Source organism: Dipteris shenzhenensis, chromosome 16, assembly GCF_047967505.1.
Source record: "Dipteris shenzhenensis isolate YYH24624 ecotype China chromosome 16, Dip_SZ_1.0, whole genome shotgun sequence".
NCBI lineage: Eukaryota > Viridiplantae > Streptophyta > Polypodiopsida > Gleicheniales > Dipteridaceae > Dipteris > Dipteris shenzhenensis.
Genome location: NC_141611.1, coordinates 4308175 through 4318921, shown reverse-complemented (window position 1 = coordinate 4318921; position 10747 = coordinate 4308175). Strand labels below are relative to the sequence as shown.

Below are 10747 nucleotides of genomic sequence, written 5' to 3'. Positions count from 1 at the left end.
TCAAACTTATAGCAATCAATGTGTAAAGGTCTTTGCACTGAGGCTCGGGATTACACATTTACATATTTAGATTTTAGGACTAATTAATGTTCTAATTGATTTGAGTGTGGTCTAGTGTGCTTTATATTTATTTATAAAAAATATTGATTTTAGATTTATACGATCAGTTTTAATGGGGGCAGTCCAAAAAATTACTCTAAGGTTCACATTGATTAAGGCGTTTTTAAAAAATTAAGCTACGGATCATCTTGACTAAGGCGTTGGAGTGCAGTTCCAAGACCTTTCCCAGAAACTTCCTGGCTGCCTATATAGAGGGGGAGGGAGGGGATATGGCTCAACGAGGGGCTCTGAGCGGTGAGGAGAGGGAGGAAGAGTGGAGAGCGTCGGGCTTTCAAGCAAAGTGCCTTTCTTTCCTCATCTTCTCATTGAAAAAAGAGCTCTTACAAATCTTTATAGAAAATTAGGTGTATCTTTATGTGCATCTCATTTGCATTGTTTATATTAAAAATAGGACTTCTAATAACGCTTGAAAAAGAAGATTGCTATTAATGCTTGGAAAACACCCTACAAATTATCTTCCAAAAGGAGCTAAAGGACAAGTAGGAAAACCCGTCTGTCAGAAAAAACCAGCTTGTGTCCAGAGATACAAGCTCACTGCATAGGGAATCTCTAGAATAGGGGCTAACACTCAAGGTGGAAGTGTATACATCCAGCGGATATCCCCACGCAGAAAAGGTGTAAAAGACTCCTGCAAGCCAAGCCTTGGCAAAATGCTACTGCCTCTCAACAGTCCCTCTTGATCCTGGGGTAGCATGCTCCCAAATAGTGGGCAAGGTAAAGATGACGCCCTCCCAGATGACAATGGGGGTAGTCGTCGAAGGGATCTATTGTCCTCCCAACACTTGACTGCACCGTGCGACCCAAATGCTCAAGGCAAGTAATGTTGGACACCATCTCCCAAACATTGTCCTCTGGCGAGGGCGTCAAGCATGCACTAAAAGGCGACGATACATCATATATCTCTATTCAAGGTCTGCTAGCCATGGATCCTATATGCTAGCAAAACTGGCTCAATCGAGGGTTTTGACATTCTGCGAGTAAGTTTTTTGCGAGTTTTGCGAGTATTTAATGAATGTTATTTATTATAGCTCATGGCATGCCATAACTTCCTTGCGCTCTAATCTTGAGCTTTGTAATTAAAAACTTTCTTTAAAAATTTAGTGCATTTACTAAATACACATTCATCTCAAGTTACTTTGATAAAGCGTTACAAACTTTTGTGCTTTAAAACTTCAAAGACCTAATTAGATGTATTTCAAGCTGTTGGGATCATTTTTCTGCAACCATACATATGATCCTTCTTCAAACCAAAAATCATGCCAATCCAAATGAAGCACTACAATATCTTGTACTTTTAAATAGAGTCAAAAACCCTTTAATAAGGCCATATTCAAAAATTGCTTACAAAATCTTGTCTAAGCTAGGAGTTTCTATGGAGCTACAGTAATCCAATAGAGTATCTCAGAACGAGAATGTCAAATGATTGGATAGTGTCTTGGACGGCTAAGAATCTGAAACAAATCACTGCAAGTTGTGGCTAGTGAATGAACATGTTTGTATCCATATCAAGACCCAACACAACCACATAACAGAAGTACATGTGTTTGCATGGCATAAATTTTCCCTTGTTAGCTCTTTTTGTGAAGTCTTGACATGAACAATGTGGGCTGTTAGAGATATGCACATGATACTCCTCACCCTCTGGGTTTGTGTCCAAGCTTTTAACATGGAAGATTATATATCTTTCTAGTATTTTTATCTCCTCTTGTAACAAAACTGACTTAAGATCCAAAACTCGCTTAATCCTATCATTTGCTGCCTTGGATACTGATCCTCAATGCCTTGTTTTGCCAATTGAATTCCCTCCTTGCTCATCCCCAAGTGTATAGCTGGGTTGGCTCACTAACACCTCAGTGGATGCATCACTTTGTGTGCAATCCAACTCTAGCATGTAGCCACCTTTGTTAAGATTATCAACCTGAACTTGACTCAAAGTAGTGCCATGTGCAACACACCAATGCCCAAGAGGCAAAGATGGTGGGTTGACAATAGCTTTGTTTAAGTGCCATGTGTGAGTGATGTCATCACGACAAAACCACATAAATTGCATGCTTTGGATTGGACTATGATCCCTTTTAGCAAAAATGCCTGCAGCCACAACACTCTCTGAAATAATTCCCCTAGATATCACTTTACCACACTTCTTCCTTCCATCAATCATTACCATGCAAATGATTTTACTTCCTATGGGAATGCATCGTACTGCCCAAATTGTTTTATTAACATTGGATTCAACAACCATGCTTGCCAACTGTGAATGTCTTGTCACATGAAGTTGTTTATGAGGAGTATCCTTATCCGATCGTGCCTTCCTTCGAATGTTTTGGTACTCAATATATGGCCTATGTGAGATAGAAGCTGTCTATTTCAACCACTCCACATGAGGCCTTTTCCTCCCAAAAGTGACCTCATCTCCATCTAGCCCAACACTTGGAGTGGTTAATGATGCAAAACCAACTACATCACGGACAATATTCCCAAAGGTTGTCCCTCTTGTAGCATCCTTCCTATTAGATGTCACTCTCTGGAGCAAACTTTCCATACTTGGTCCCATACCTATGTGTCTTCCTTTTACATAGGATGCATACCTTGTACTTTGCATTATGGCAGTCACCATGTCCCCAACACAAGCATCATACAAAGAAATTTGTGACTGGTATGATATAGATGCCAACCAACTGGCATGTTTTGACTCTGAAAGATTTGTAGTTGGAAAAACTGCAAGTTGCTCATCACCAGCCACCCAAATAGAGCCACACTTATCAATCAAGCATTCCACAATTTTACTAGATGCGGCAAAATAAACTCCATTTAACAAATTTACAAGGCCTGTACAATGTAAGAGACACTCACAGAGTTCATGTATCTCCCCCAGTGAGAGTAGCGTACATGCCACCATGTCAACGAACAGCCCAATGATTGGATTTGGTCGAAATATGCTGCACCTGATCTCCAAAATAACTTAATCTTATTGTATTTTATTGTAGCATCATTATTGTCCTCTGCATTTCTCCATTCTTTGCAAAGTTCTAGGTGTCTATAATGATAATTCTTGGTATTGCATCAATTGGTATGCTTTGTCAAACTATCTTTGAAGTGGAACAAACATGTTCTCTCCTTTCCTGGTAGTGGAATTTCCTCTCCCTTTCCATATATGGCTCTCACAGCTCGCCAATTTGCAACTGCTTCATCTGCCATGAACCCATGGAAGTCCACACCCTCAAGTCCATGTGTTTTTATCACATGGTTTAGCCTTTCCCAAACAAATTTTTGAGCCAATGTGTCCTTCACCTTCATCTCACATACTGCAATGCTCTGCAAGCTTTGAACACTATAAGACATATAACTTTTGTTATTTTTTTGTAGTCGTACATTGAATCTGATTACTAGAAATTTCCAAGGCAAAAATTGGAACATACCTTGGATCAAAGACATGAGCTCCCATTGTAGGCCAATCACGCACCCTTTTGACATGGTCGAAGCAAACCCATGCATGTTGCAAGTCACCACCACTCTGCATGCGTTTCACCAAGTCTATCTAACCCAAGGATGCCCATCCTTACTCTGCTTTATTCCTTTCATCTAGTTTTCATTCTCATCCACACTTGGCAACTCAAATAAATGATCACTGTCGTATTTTGTAGGCAACTTAGTGATGCTTTCTTGCTTTCCTACCTTTTCAAATAATCTTCTCAACTAGCTATTTCTTTGCAAGGCAAGAATCAAGTCTTGAACATGGTGCACTAGATTGGCAACCATGTTACTTTTGGTCACACAGTCTCCAGCTTTACCAAAGGAACCCTTGGAGTATAGTATTTGTACATCCCATGCATTAATTTCTATATTTTGCACTTCAACGATAATGTGCCTCCCTATTGTAGGCTAAATTACATAAATGAATCCGTCCAAAACATGCTTTTTAGCACAAGGTATGAGCAATGGAGCACTTGTGCATTCTCGAATTATATGATAACTTAGATGGATTGCTTCATGTCTAAGTGAAAAGAAATTGTGAATACAATCTTCTGGAATCTCTGTCACACCAATATTAGAACACTCCCAGATCAACTCTTTTCCATTGCAAGATATTGACAATGTATCCATGTATAATAGTGTCGATTAAGTGAAATGAGCAATGTTGGGAAATAATAATCTATCACAAAACCTGAAGCCAAGGCAACAATAGTCAAGAAAAGTAGCCCTTTTATTCCATGGGTGAGTTGTGGAGTAGGTATAGAGGCAAAATGATGCACATGTGATTGGACAATAGAAGCCAGAAGGGGACAGAATGCAAGGTGTATGAAAGATAGGAGGAGGATGGAAGTGGAGGAGTAGGAGAGGAAGAATAGTGAATAGGCTGAGATTCAAGGTTTCGAATCTCCAACAATTCAAATGCGAAGTTATGATAAGGCCTCATACGTTGCTCTTGAGTAGGCCATTGATTCCACAAGTATGTTCCCCCGTCTCCCAATAAATGGAGATTTATTTACGTTTGCTCTTCATAAGGATGTTGGTTTGAGAGGATCTGAATCAAGAATTGAGAGGATAGTGTGAGATATATTTGAGAGGATACAAGTCATTTAGAATCGCCTCTAGCTTTAATGGGAAGAAGCATGCATGCTCATGGGTTCGAGCACGTGGCAGGGAAAGAGGGGGCCACGGTGGCCGATAGCTAAGGTGATGTGGCCGTTTACTTGGGACGAGGCCATGAACTTGGTCGCTTGGGATGCTTATCAAGAAATGTCAATTAACAATTGTCGTTGGTTGGTTTCGCCTTTCACCCTTCTCAATACAGGCGCCATAAACGAGCTCCGCCTCGCATGGTGGATGGTGGACAATGGGCTATGAGCTATGGCGATCGAGGAGGAGGTCAACCAGCTATTGAGATGATGATTCGTGAAACACCATTCCAATTTCTTTAGTGCATGTATGGATGCATCTAGCGCCATGTGTGGATGCATCTAGTGCGGCTTGAGTTGAGTAACTGGGACCACCATCACCACAGTCTGGCTTATCTTCACTCGGACACAAGCAACTGCACAAATTTGCACTTCGAAAATGGCCATAGTTCAGAAACCATCAAAAGTATTATGCAGGTGAATGGAACGGGTCACTGCGCTGGTCCATCTAATCCGAAAAGCCTCAAACATCAACATAGTTCTAAAACCTCTGATTCCACTAGACTGATTGAGGCAATTGTGAGGTTATTCTAGCGTTTCATACAAGCTCGGACAAGCAAGACATAAAAATTAAGATTGAATGAGCTCATTGTTTCCGTCATTGTTCGAAGTTCATTTGTTTTTTGTATGCATATCTTTACGGTAGGCAGCCTAGAAGGAAGTTTTTCTTTTCTAAGCCATCGTTACGCCATGTGTCATGATTATAGGCGTTGATATTTATGAAGATCCAAGGGTTTGAAACGTGCTTTCTAGAAAAGCAAAACTTTTGTGAGCTCTCCTTAAGCCACGTGTACAAATTTAGGCCCTTGATTTTAGATTGATCTAAAGAACTAAAACACTCCTTCCAAATTTGACCCAAAAGCATACTTTTTTATTCATTCTTCCCACAAATCTGTAAGGAGGGAGATAATTGCATATTTTCTTTCTGGCCATCACTTGATTGCGTAATTGTTGGACAAAGCTCACAAGCTTGCTACTGAAACTCCAATTGGATAATAGTGAGGATTCAGGTCCAATTTGGAGTTAGAGGCATGACGTAAAGGCTGCCTAGTTATTTTCAAACTTCAAAAAGCAAAAGGATGACCTTAGAAGGTTGCACATGGAGTACCAATCCTCTTGCTAAGCATAAAATCCTCCTTCGGGTGATTGGGTTCAAGTTTAAGGCAAGGCAATGATTTAGGAAACCACATAGCCAATTCTTCTTCATAATTACGACTTCGGTTGGCATACCTCGAATCATACAAGCTCATATCGACAAGCTCAAATCGTTCGAGCAAATATTGCAGAATTGAGATTCTTGAGAAGCGTCGTTTTAGTAGCAAAGGATAAAACCACTTGAAACTGCCACACCAAATTCTGTAGGACGCTATGAGTTTGTTAGTCCGGAGTCATGGCCCCATCGCAAGTGACGATTCTACATCAAATCGACATTGCTCTCCCATCTATTCTCTCGACAAAATTAGTCCACCCCTTGGCCTTTCGTCACACTGCCATGAGAGTCCCGTCTTCTCTCTGCGAACTCTGTTGTTGCATAAGAAGATGCTCCATGAATTCTGTTCTTGCCTCTCTGGTGAATATTCCTCCGCCACGACAGAATGATAAACACTTTCTAAACCCTAAATGTTAAAACTTGAGACAAATATGAAGAATGGAACAGGTCATCACACCCATGAGGAGACATGTGAGAGATTGGATCTAGGCAAGCTTGGCGCTAGAAGGGACCACATCCCGGAGGTCACCCTAGCACTTGTGGAGCAAAGCCCCATCCTCCTTGGCCCCCACTTATTTACCTCTTTCATTGGTACCACGAATTCATGGTGAAGCAACAGATTACAGGAGTGGTGGTCTCAAAAGTTGATGCTCCTCCCACCTGCCCTACCACCGTTGGAGAGGAGGAGACCTTGAGTTCCTAGGCACCCAGACAGCAATGACCCTCCTCTTCATCCCCCTTGCCCTTTACCCACCCCTTTGGAACCCTCCCCCTTACCTCCCCCCCTTTCCCCCTGCCGCCCTAATATTATCATCCTAGTCACCCACCCCACCCCTTCCCCCTCCGCCCCTACTCCTCTTGCCAAAGTAGGTTCACCCATTCCTTTCATCTCTTGTGCTTCCTTTAGACCCATCCCTCGAGTAAGGGTGATACCGTGCCCTCTCCCCTTGCCTCAAGAATCTTCTTTCCCCCTTTGCAGGACTCAGCCTCTTCAAGGGTGTCAAGTAGAGGGGGTTTGTCCTTTCAATTTTTCTCTTCGAGACTTCATGCTAGACTCCCTCTACCAAGGGACTTCTAGAGGCTTGGGCCGTGGAACTACTTGAGATTTTGGACCTATATCCTATGCCTCGAGAGTTGAGAGTCATGATACGGTAACCCTTATAAGGGGCTCAATCAATGTGGTTGGCTATCATACACATCCCTTTTGGGCTCATCCATTTGCCTCCACATGTGTGGAGAAGTGGACATTGGCGATGCTCAATGCCATGATGGAGGATCAATTGTATCGGATGATGGATAAGTAGATGGGCCAGCAGGGGTTGGATTTGTGACTTGCTTGTGGTGCTTCTACTCATATTTAGCTTGGATTCACCCAAGAGAATGAGAGCTCAGGTCTGGCAGTAGGAGTGTGCATGCAAGAGCTATATATAAAGAAAGAAAGTGCATCTTCCATACCCGAGTTTTTCCACACACTTAGCGCAGATGGCCTAGGTCTCGCCAAGTACTTCAAAGACAACTTTTCTTTGGTAAAAAAGAATTCTTCCATAAACAAGGTGTTGGGTGTTTACTAACAACTTTCAACAAGCCACAACTCAATGATGTGATCATAGTCAAAATCTACATGGACGCTCTCCTACAGTGTTTGAACGCTTGATGCCACATGTGAAGCAAGCAAACTCAGCTCACACTGTTGGAGATTTCAACATTTTCTCTGCTGTACGCCGAGCCACAATCTAAATCACTTCGAAACTTCATGGAAACACATAACATGAGTGAATGAATCTCCCACCCAACAACAATCTATGGATTAACCCTCGACCAAATTTGGGTCTGTGGCAACATAGACGTATACACCATGCATGGTTCAAATTACATTTACGTGTTGGACCACTCCTTGGTATACACCACACTCCTAACAGTGTAAACAACATTGCACACATCCATTCCTCTTCCATCCAAGATGGAAGGACCCATAAATGTAATTCATCTTTTTTATTTTATTTTATTTTTGGTTTGGGGGTATACCTCATTGCACTTTTTAAGTTCTCCCTTTCCTTGGAGTCAACAAAGGGGGATTTCTTACTTATTATCTTGATTCCACATAAATGTGACATAAATGGGGGTAATAATTGAAGGACAGTCTACCTCTATTTTAAAAGTAACACCTTAGTAAGAGTGGTAGAATGTACATAATGTCCACAATTACAATATGCACTATTCCACAACACGAGCCAAATCACAAAAAGTACAGGCTTTCATCCTACTAAGCTCTCACTACAACGATTATTGTAAACAAGGGGAGACACCATCCAAGCTTCACATGATGTATCCATTATATACATGCTTGGTTAAAGATTCAGCACCACATTTGTGGTCAAATATCCAAAATATGCAAATCTTATTCCTAAGTGCTACGAAGAGATGATTAATCACTTCATAGACCACAAGTAATTGGAAATAAAGATGAAATTGTGAAAGTAGTAGAACTTGAAGAGACTAAAACTAGTTTAGATGTACACTTTTTAAGTTCTCCCTTTCCTTAAATGCACTTTTTAAGTTCTCCCTTTCCTTGGAGTCAACAAAGGGGGATTTCTTACTTATTATCTTGATTCCACATAAATGTGACATAAATGGGGGTAATAATTGAAGGACAGTCTACCTCTATTTTAAAAGTAACACCTTAGTAAGAGTGGTAGAATGTACATAATGTCCACAATTACAATATGCACTATTCCACAACACGAGCCAAATCACAAAAAGTACAGGCTTTCATCCTACCAAGCTCTCACTACAATAATATTGTAAACAAGGGGAGACACCATCCAAGCTTCACATGATGTATCCATTATATACATGCTTGTTTAAAGATTCAGCACCACATTTGTGGTCAAGTATCCAAAATATGCAAATCTTATTCCTAAGTGCTACGAAGAGATGATTAATCACTTCATAGACCACAAGTAATTGGAAATAAAGACGAAATTGTGGAATTCTTATAACTATGTAATGAGTACTAGAACTTGAAGAGACTAAAACTAGTTTAGGTGTACAATTTAAAGTGTAATGCTTAGACCTAATAAGTCAAATAGAAAGTTCTTTTTTTTTTAAATTAAAAGTCAAATAGAAAGTTCTAGTAGAACCCAACCAGCTTCTACTTGTTGACCAATAAGCTAAAACGAGGGGTTTAACTAGGTCTTTAAACCCATAAGAATTAAACCAGAGATTTGAGTAAGCATATTAAACATCGTTTCTACTTAGGAGCCAAAGCTTTGTTCCTCAGTCTCATTGCGAACTCCAGTATCTTGTCATGAGAAGGGAATGCAATGGTCTCTTTGACACTGGGACACTCAACCACAGCCTGCAGCCATGCGTTTAGATGAGGACACTCCTTGTCGTCTGGCAGCTTGAAACTTTTGATCTCTTTGAATACCGTGAGCCATGAGTAATACGATGCGAATATGACATCCACCAGGCCAATGCGATCACCCCTGTAGAAAGGCTTTCCACTGCTCAGCTCCACGAGTGCTTTGTCCAACATTATGAAGGTTTTAGCTAGCTCCTTCTTGGCTTGCTTTTGAATCTCTCCCTTTGGGCTCCTCACGATCCGCAGACTTGTATCATAGACTTGAGAAAACTAACCCAATTACTCATCAATCCCTTCCATGGAGTAGTACTATGTATATATGTTACAACGTGCCCTTCAAGAATCCCAATATTTGTTAGCTGCTCCATTGTGGATGACCACAGCTTTTTGTGTAGAAGCACACCCTATGCGTGGCACAAAGTTAATTTACTCGTTAAGAGTGTAAGGACACATAGCAGATATACATAGATGAACAGTGGTAGAGAAAAGTTCGTTCGTCGAACAAGGTCAAAGCATCATCGTACTTGGTGGAAGCTCATGATTCAGAAGCAAATGTGACGAGACATGACCGGATTCAGAATTGAAATCATCGAGCGGCAAGAGCAGGTCGACACAATAGAGCACTATGTAGAATTTGACAATTGAGCAGAGCGCACCTTCTTGTCGGCAAAGTCTGCCCAAAAGCGCGCTTATGCTCGGTCGTATGGATCCGTCAGAAGTAATGGCTTAAACGGCCACACTATTGAACTATGATGAGGGACTCACAAATGGGCTTCTCGTTGTGGATCAAAACTGGGACCTTCTTGTGGATGGGATTGGAGTCGAGTAATAACTGGCTCTTGTTTTGCAAGTTCTGCTCCAAGTACTTAAACTCGATTCCCTTCTCTTTAAGGGTGATGAATCCGCGGAGGTCAAACATGTTGGACAGAGTGTTAAGGAGCTTAACATCATCAGCAGGCATGGTGGAAAAAGAGCTGGTTGGACAAAGGGAAAGAGTAACGAGCTGTGAGTGCGAAAGTATATAAAAAGATAAGGTTCAAGGGGGGGACAAGGCAAATTGCTCCTTCGAAGGCCCTCTTTAGTGATGAGTGAGTCCTTGTCCTACCATCATACTCCGATGATGCATAATAGTGCTTTCTCGAGAACGTTTCCAAGCACGCCTCTGGGGAAGGAGCCCTAGTCACTTGATGCATGCACCCCTAAAGAAAGCAAGTTGAGAAGATTTTTTGTGGTCGTGACGTAGCTGGTTCAACGTCATACTTCGGAGGAGATTTTAAAGAAACACTGCAATTGGCCATTTTGTATCTGATTCAAGTGCTTCGAGACGCTAGGTGATATGAAGATCACAGACGAGATGACTCGAGATGAGACGGA

General features: G+C 41.4%; 1 pseudogene; it reads right to left on the bottom strand.

The window, feature by feature from the left end:
* Positions 1-9259: 9259 nt before the first annotated feature.
* Positions 9260-10334, bottom strand: LOC147892437 (glutathione S-transferase 3 pseudogene; annotated as a pseudogene).
* Positions 10335-10747: the final 413 nt, after the last annotated feature.